Source organism: Hippocampus guttulatus, chromosome 3 (genome assembly GCF_054856545.1).
Source record: "Hippocampus guttulatus isolate MCC_2025c chromosome 3, RoL_Hgut_1.0, whole genome shotgun sequence".
Lineage (NCBI taxonomy): Eukaryota > Metazoa > Chordata > Actinopteri > Syngnathiformes > Syngnathidae > Hippocampus > Hippocampus guttulatus.
In genome coordinates, this window is record NC_141263.1 from 9,797,009 (window position 1) to 9,806,941 (window position 9,933).

Genomic DNA, 9,933 nt, shown 5'->3' on the forward strand with positions numbered 1-9,933 from the left:
TCCTGAGGCTGCTGAGGAAGCACTGCCCGCCACAGGAGCTGCTGAGACAATTCTTTCTACACAGCCGTCATCGAATCGGTCCTGTGTTCCTCTATCATCGTCTGGTTTGGGGCCGCAACAAAGAAGGGCAAAATCCAACTGCAATGGACAGTGAGGCCTTCCGAACACACACACCCACCCTGCCCATCATCTTTTCCAGGTACTCCCTTTAGGCAAGTGCTACCTAAGCATGCACACCAAAACCAGCAGACATTCAAAAAGCTTCTTCCCTCTCGCTATTAACTCCTTCAACCGTGACTGAAATCTACAGTGGCTCTTTGCATTTTTTGAACACCCCTGTGGGACAGTATTACTACCCTGATCATTGTAGCTCCAGCTCTCTACATACTTGAGCAATTGTCGTTTCTCTATATTCCACAGCACCAGACACTTTAAAGCGTTGAAGGACTTTCTGAATAATTGCACACATGTAGTTATAAAACAATTACTGCTACTGGTCACTTTAAAATGGTGCAATGATGATCTGCACCAATTGCACAACCATCCTAGTATCGTATTGCACCACTTTATCTCTGCTCGATGACTCTGCACATTGTCCCACAGCTGTCATTTGGTGGAACTAGTCCACAAAAGGAACACCTACAGTACGGAATGTCTTTCGATCCTTAGATGTCATGTTTTTATTTATTGTCGTTGCTTGTTTTTGCAATGGGAGTGCAGCTGATACTACCAGAGACAAATTCCTTGTGTGTTCGACATATTTGCCCAGTAAAGATGACTTTGATTGTGATTCTGATGTCCAAACAAATGTTAAATGGAGAATTCTCAAGATATTAAAAACGGATTGACTTAAATATAATTGTTGTTCTGATAATGCCATTACAGCCAAATTACTGTATTTGAATATTGTACAGAACAAGCACAATCAGGTCCAAAAAATAAATATTTTGTAGGACCTTGCCTACATTTTAGCCACAGCAAGAACCAAATATCTAATTACAGCCAACACCTCTATGTCTATTTTACTGTGTAAAAATCAATGCTGTAAATCCACTAAGCTAGCCAAGACTTACGGTACCTCAAATATCAACTGTATCATCTTGGCAGCCTTTTATAACAGGAAGCAAAAGTTTCTCCCCCTCTTCAGCAAGCTGTCATGCCCACGGAGGGGGGGGGGGGGGGGGGGGTCCAATTCCTTATTAAGAAGATATAAAGGACAATGCAATATGACCCTGACTGCTTTGACAGCCTGCCACAATATGGATGTGAGAAGTCAGAGTAAATATGAGTTTTGCCCTCTCGGGACCTACATGAGGGAGTTGGTGTGAATGCAGGCTAGTCCCTTGCAAATCCCTCTTGAGAAGTCCCTGGAACAATTGCTGGTGCGGGTAGAGAAAGAGAGCAGGAGCGCTAAGCAGATGACATGCAATTTTGCTGCCGTATACCATCACTGCAGTCGAAGCGGACCATTTGAGTGAGTGAGAGACCTTATAAAAGCTCTTTGTTTCAACTAAGCGCAGCCAAAATTGGAAGTCAGCAATCTTGTCTACTCAATCAGTCGACACGAAGCATCACGCAGAGCTTGCTGACCAGCCGTCAACACTTTGTGAGGCTTATGAGGGTCTTACTACACAACCACTTGGTTACAATTGCTTTTTTTTTCTTTCTTTTTTTTCAGGAGGGAGGAGTGATTCATGAAGCAATTAGATTGTAAGCCTGGTAGGATAGTAGTCATGAAGGTTGAAATGACAATGCAAGATAGACTTCCCCAGCAACCTCACAGGATGAACCCAGTGACTTGTTTAACCACTGCAACTTGAATTTAATAGATGTGTCTTGAATGCACCAATATGAGATTGAAAAGGTACACATTATCGGTATCAAGTCAGATCAGTTGTACAGTAGAGCGAATATAAGCACCAATGAACAATGGATCCGGTGTCGGTTTTATATTTTCCAGATCATTTTTCATTGAAGCATATCACTTTTTATATGAATGTTGTTACCTGTGATTTTGGTGTTTATACAAAAGCTCTGTCACCAGCTCGGGGGAAATCAATCGGTTTTGGCTTGAAATAAAAAAGAAGTGAAAGTGTCTGAAGCATTCAGAACAAGGACGTTTCAGTCAGGGAGGGCAGGGGAGACTTCATTTTTTTTATTTTCCCAATAAAATCAATGATTTACCGGTAATTTGAGTATTTCCTGTTTCAATACATTCCTGAGACCGAACAAAAAGCCAGTGTCAACTCAGATTACGCTATCACTTACAAGAAGCGGAAACAGCACAATCTATTGGTAAACTGATTGTATGAGTACGGGGGGGGGGGGGGGGGGGATTTAATATGTCTTCGCATCTCCACTCTATTTTCATACACTTTTAATATGCATTCCGATTTTCCATAGTCCAGCTAATGCATTTCATATTTGGAGTTACATATTTATTTTTGCTGATGGCAGCCACAATGAAGGGGACATAGAAGAACACATAGTTACACATTCCTCTCAAATGCAGACATCTAGTTCCATGTAAAGATACTGAGCAATGTGGTCATAGATGTCCATGGCTAGCCTATGGTCTTCTTCTTTTGGGAATTTGATGCAGACTCTACCGGAGGCGACAAAGTTGCAGTACTCCAGCTCGTGCTGGCTGTGTCAGTTACTGCACTTGTCAAGGATGACTTTGTTCACTTTCGATCAGCTTTATTGAGATGAAAAGAATTTTTTGAAGCTCAAAGTAACATGCAATGCTTTCCATTTTCCCTACTTTTCCAGACCTGGAAATGTCTGAGACTAAATTCCAGAGTAATCCATACTCATATTCCATACTCTGAAACCTTTCATCTTTTCCTTTAATAACATTGAAACGTACAATTGTTTCTCTGGTATTAGTTTAAGAACACCATTTTTCAATTGTTGTAGCTTTGATTACAAATCCCATCACAGTTCATGTCCATTTTTTGTAGAAATCCAGATTATTCCAAAGGGTTTTCATTTTTCCTCTACACACTGTCATGTCAAAATGACACCAAGATCAATCATTGCAGGAATACCATGGAACACAGTAAAGAAAAGTCAAAATCAAGTAGCGAAAATGTGGCACAAGTACTCTATCAAGAAGCGGACGTACCTTCAAAATTGATGAAAAGATGAGAGGAAAACTGGTCAGAGAGATTACGAAGAAGCAGACATTGAAGGAGCTGCAGAAATTTCTGACAAGTACTGACAGTACTGACAATCTCCCACCAGACACCACACTGCTCAACCAGAACACCATACAGTGCCTAGCAAGAAGCAAGTTAACGACACTCATGCCGAAGGTCATATGTGATTTGATAATCATCATAAAAAATGCTCTAAAAAGCAGTACCAGTACTTGTTTCATATTCCGTTGTTTTTCTATCAGTAATATGAATTGATAAATGATTAATAAATGCAGACATATTTGCCTTAATCAGCAAGCATGATCTTGCTGTACAACCCGAGTGAAAAAAAAAAAGCGGAGGGGGCAACCAAAACCGAGAAAGTTGACCCTGTCGTTACATCGAAGTTCAACATCACATTATAACCTGACAAGTTTTATGTTTTAACTTGATAAATTTCACGTTTTCATGCTGTAAGTTTCACGGAATAACGTGATAAGTTATCATGTTCAAGAAGGTATTTGGGATAGGCTGCAGTCACACTGTTTGGAAAAATTGATATAGAAAATTCATGGCGAGATAAAATTAGAACTGCATAATCCAAGATGACTGTCACATGCAGTCCAATTTCGACATTGCTGAAAACACAACTGCATTGCAGTTTGTAATGATTCGGTCTACTCTTTAATATAAAACTATTGTGTAAATGGAAGAGCAACTATCAACCCTGTTCGCATGCAGTGATGTTGAAAGAGAGGACAAAAGGTGCATGTGCCTGGTTTCAGTAAAATGGAAAGGCTGACACTGTACTGCCTCTGAGGTGTTGTTGCTGCTGACGAGACAGCCGGCACATTCTTCCACACTATCTCACAGAGGTGAGAATCATCACTTCTGTTCGGAATATGGAAACGTCTCCCGTTTGTGTTCAGCAATTGGCAAAAGGTGCTTCCACACTACTTACCACAATAAGCTCTGGAGAAAAAGGAGTACAATAAAATCGGATCCAGTATGGTAAAAGCTGGTGGTCACACTGCACCAAAGGCCAAAACCAGTGTGTGATACTCAGCAAGAAAAACTGTACATTTGCAATATGTTAAAGCTCCTCACGCTTTTGTTCTTGCTGCCTTCTCTCTGCATGATTCAATTTTTTTTGTGTCTATCATTATTCGTTGATATGGAGAATGATGCAAAAAACAGTAGACAGATTCTTAACTATTGGAGGTGATGATTTAACCGATCAGGGTGTTAAACATGTGCATAATTTGAATGCTGCTCGAGGTCAGACCGGTGTCAGACCTCATTAGCCCACACTAGACATGAATGCAAGAAGAATCTCCTGAATATTATTACAGTCAAAAAGAAACGACCGAAAAGAAACAATATTAGACACTTCAGTAAAAACAAGGTCACAGGAAATGACCCATGGATGGTGGACACGGTTCATCACATAAAACAATTAGACACACTTTGAACACAATCAACTCTGTGTTCATTGGCATTTTCTGTAATTTTTAGGACAGGCGTTGCTGCAGAAGGAAGAGAAAAAGACTTCAGATTGTCTACATCATGTTCAAATAGGTCACACACAATAGCGGGTGTTTCTTTGACACGGTCCAAGAGAAGTCAGCAGAGGAAGCTGTTGTTCACTGAATTTATCTGTGTGCCCCCCTGCAAATACTCCCCAACTGAATGTCGCTGTATCAGCAGGGCATGAAATCATTTTTGTGGAGCAGAGGAGCTGAATTTGTCAAATAGTACTATTAGAGACTAAGCGTCCCTCTTGTGAATGTAGAGTTACAAATAACGGTTATAAAAATAATTATAATAATAAATTTTCTTTATAAGCGCCTTTCACAACACCCAAGGACACTAAAATAACTGTTGACGTAAAATTGCATTTCGAAGTGAACTGTAATGTAATTGTCTGTTGGAGTTGCCTTTTTCTTCCTTTGAAAATAAATCTGCTGTTGCAGTGCTACTCCATCAGGTGGTGATCTTTCACTTTCTTTACCACAGCGTTGGTGCACAGTTGTGCTTGCCAAACAGGCTCATCGGTAATACCGTGAAATCAAATTCCATGAAAACAACAAACCTTAAAGCACATTTTATTTTGGTCACCACAGATCCCTCTGAAACACCCGTAAGATGATCTTCATGATGCAGTCAATTAAATGATTCCTATAATTAAACACCGAGTAATACTAAAATCTCCCCACTCTATCCTGCATTCGTGGCTACCAATCATCCATCAACTTCTTACATAGCAGCATCATTAACTCTCTTCAACACAGACACCATCTGCTCAAAACCAGATAATTATGCACCAAGTTTACCAACGTTCCACATGTTTTCAGGACAAATCCAAAATGTATCCTCAACACTCACTTTCTCAGGATTCGGACTCATTATATCAGTGCACGTTTTCCTTTCACATTCTGTGAACAGTTGGCATGAGTGTACTATTTCCTGATCCCTTGGAAGGATTTGGAGAGTCATCAAACTAATTGGACACTCTACTCTTAGGTTGAATTTGATACCCCAACCTTGGGTTTCCACCCTGCTTTGAAACCCTATTCCTATGTAATGGCAATCCTTCGATTGACACTTTGGTAAGGTGGGGCTAGTTACAGCTTTGGTCAACGCTTGTGCAACAGGAAGAAAGAAAAAAAAGAGGAATCCGATGCAGGATGTAAGCAATGAATGAGCGATTTATTTTACCTCTCGATGGTACAACAAAATGCCTGGGCAAATGAAATAAACAACAAAAGAAGTTAGACAGAAATGCAGAGGTTGAAAATTTGGCTTGCTAGCCCCATACCTGGTGTTCTACCCGTGCCACACCCCTTTATCCACCTGTTTCCCCGTTTTCCCAGGCTGCCCAGTGCCACTCCCAAATCAAATAGCAAAACCTCTCAATCAACCAGTTAAACCAAAGTCAAAATGCTCATTGTAAATAAGAGTTATCATCATCATTAAATCAAAATTCTTATGTGCTCCTACACCCTAGTTTGAATTCCTACTCTTTACCAGAAAACCATGTTGGAGTCCAACAAATTAAAATATGATCAAAATGGGAACGAGAGTGTCCTTTTTGTATAGTGCTTTTTCTTTTGTTAATCAATAACCCATCACCCGAAGACAAGTACTGTCACGCACGTTAGTGGTGGAGGACCGCAAAAAGCAGGCAGGAGGGAGGAGCAGGGTGAACTTAAGACACCGTATTAACAAAACACTGATAAAACTAAATCCAGAATAAAGTTCAGAAAACAACAAGATTCCAAAGTAACAAACGTAAAAACAAGGTCAAACCGAACCACAAACAAACAAGAAACCATTGGCAGTGAGGCACAAACACAAACCAACAGACACAGAAACACTGACCTGGGTTGGCTCGGGAGTCCTTTTAACAGAAAATGCACTAATGACGTGATGGCCAGCAGGTGTGCCGCTGTAGGAGGAGCCCTACAGTGCCACCTGTTCATCCCAAACAGATCAACCGTGACAAATACCGTATTTATGTCCTTTCGAATGGACAGACATGATAACATTTATCTTCATCCACCTGTAACTTATTTAAATGATATTTGCGTTGACGTTCAAGGGTGTAATGTCAAAACTATTTCTCTCAAGATGTGATCCAAATTGTGCATGTGGCAACCAATTTAAATGTAACGTAGAAAATCGATTTGAATATGTTCAGATGCTTAATGTCGCTGTCATATCTCTTCCGATGTAGCTGTAATTTCTCGTGACAAGCCTTGATGAGGTTCTCAGAGATGTCACTGAGACGTTAGAGGGGCTAAATCCAAAGTAATTAACTCAGACTGCTTTCATTCAGCCTAAGACGTGTATTTAACTTTCAACTCTGTACGCCTGTAAGAATGGTCCAATGAATCATCCTCACAAGACCTTTTCCGTGCCGTCTCATTTGGTTTGTCTATTTTGTACAGTAATCTTCTGCTCTCACAGTCACAACTTGTGTATTAACTGACAAGCAAGCCACTCTCGCCAGCATTGTGTTTAGCAAAAAATCGGAATTGGGCATCTCGCCATGCAGTGTGTCTATAATCCATGATGAGATGAATAATTCAATAGCGTAACCGTCGCATTAGACCCTGATATTTCACACAAACAAACGGGATAACCCTGGCAATTTAACTGTAATGATGACATTTTGTTTTGGAATCAGATGGCCTTTCGATTACCCTTTTAACATCATATTAAATAGGATGAAATATGTGTTTTTTAATAAACTAATTACTCAAGAGTATGCTTCTTTACCGGATGGCTGCTGCAGGTTGCACTCACCATTGTTGTTGAGTTGTTTATTTCATATTTAAATCCTATCTTTTTAGGTACTTGTTCACAGAAAATGGAACTTCTAATGTAACACATATGTGCACAAAGCACAATGTCAAGTGACATGCACAAAAATAAATAAATTAATAAATAACAGGGTCATTGAATCGGAACTGAGCTGCAATGTAACCATGGTGTCTTTACACTGACACTGTACTGTATACTGTAGTGCACTTGATTAGACTCGAGTGGATGCATGGCAAATGTTTTGGGGTTTTTTTTGTCCAGTGTCTGATGGTATGTGTTCACCACTGTTAATTTGTTAACATGTGCCAGTTACTTTATTTTACATTTTGGAAGGCACACTGCTAAACACGAATTTTGTCTTACACATTTAGTATTATGGATATTTAGTATTAATACAAGTGGAATTAACAACCGGAATTTCCGGATGACAGAGTGCATCTGATAATAAGCCGCACCCACTACATTTTTAAAGGATAAACCTTTTTGTACACACACAAGCCACACCTGTCTATAAGCTGCAGGTGCGCATATTGTAACATGAGATATTTGCAAAGAAAGACAGTACACAGAAAGAGGTTTCAATGTTTAATAACATACCTTAACTTTTCTTTAACTTTCAGTACTAACATGGCTGGTTAAAAAAAAAAAGGCACCATTCCCTGTCAAGTAATGCTTTGTTTTAGCATGAAAAAATCCTTGCTTGCCATAACACTCGGTCAACCATTCCTTCATTAGGCTTTCTACCATCTACACTTTTGTGTTAATTTTCATGATAATGTCTTGGGAGGTTTTCTTTTGGCATATGTAACCAGGTGAACAATACTATGACTGTTGTAGTGTTTTCACTGTGACACATGATAGCGTCTCACTGTTATCTTTTCTGCTCAAGCGCTCCCTGGCAGCTGTTGGAAAAATCTTTAAATAGGCCGCATCATTAAATAAGCCGCAGGGTTGAAGGCGTGTAACAAAAGTAGCAGTTTACAGTGCGGAAAGTACGGGAATCATTCTCTAATAGTCACTGTTCTAGTTTTCTAATGAACTTGCTTATTGGTCAAAACTTGCATGACCTGACTTTTTTCAGCATTTTTTGGCCACGATATTCATCAAGGAGGAGACTCTGTGCTTGGTGGTTGCGCCTTCTCGGCAGCATGGGTATACCAGCACTGTTTTTGCCTGGGAGGAATGTCGGCGCCATTTGACTGTCGTTGCTGGACAGTCCCGGGGCGCTTGTGTCTTGCGCCTGTAAGGGGCAGCATTTTTCACAGCCCCGCTTTGTTCAGCGGAGAGATCGGTGCTGTTGAACGGTCTGCGGCTGGATGGATGTAAGTCTTGAGGAGCCGACGATGAGAAGAAAGGAGCGTTAGCGCGGAGCGATGATGCGGATTTGGAACTGGGAGTCGCGGCTTGGAGTTTGAAGCGGATTACGTGGGACAGGAGAAGTGAACTAATCTCTCTTCGTCAATGGACGCTACAGCTTCGTGTTTGCTTTCAAAGCTTGTAGCAGACGTGTGCACATTTTCAGCATGACGTCTCTGACACACTGGTGAAAGGACACCTTGATCCTCTCCCCTTTCATCTATAACTGCTTCAGACAACAAAGTGTATGCAGAAAATTGGTGAAGATTGCACGACTGTCTGTGTCCTATGTGTTGTGTTGTGTTATTTTTCGTTATTTTGAGTTCAAAATGGCGCCGCGAGAGTGGCTGCCTTTCCAGCAGCTCCTATACTTTGTTGTTCTACTTCTTTCTTTCATAACTTTGCTGCTGTGAATTGGGAATTTCTCCATTGCGAGACTAATAAAGGTTTTCTTATCTTATCTTACATTTAATCACTATTGTATCTTTACAAGATGGCTTTCAAGGCTTGTCTTTGTGAGATGGCCTCTGGGTAGAACTTGGGAGTCAACACAAGGCTAGTGCGAATTGTGGCAGTGGATTAGATCTGAGTATTTTCACAGACCCGTACAAACCAAGTGGTTTGAGCCATTGTGGGCGTCAACACCAACAATTTGATTCCCCGCCAATCAAAGCATTCATTCATTCATTCATTCATCTTCCGTACCGCTTGATCCTCACTAGGGTCGCGGGGGGTGCTGGAGCCTATCCCAGCTGTCACCTGGGCAGTAGGCAGGGGACACCCTGAATCGGTTGCCAGCCAATCGCAGGGCACACAGAGACGAACAACCATCCGCGCTCACACTCACACCTAGGGACAATTTAGAGTGTTCAAACAGCCTGCCCCGCATGTTTTTGGAATGTGGGAGGAAACCGGAGCACCCGGGGAAAACCCACGCAGGCCCAGGGAGAACATGCAAACTCCACACAGGGAGGCCGGAGTTGGAATCGAACCCGGTACCTCTGCACTGTGAAGCCGACGTGCTAACCACTGGACTACCGGGCTGCCCCCAATCAAAGCAGCTCCTCTCATTCCCTTTAAATCCCACACATGAGCGTCACAATGATAGTCC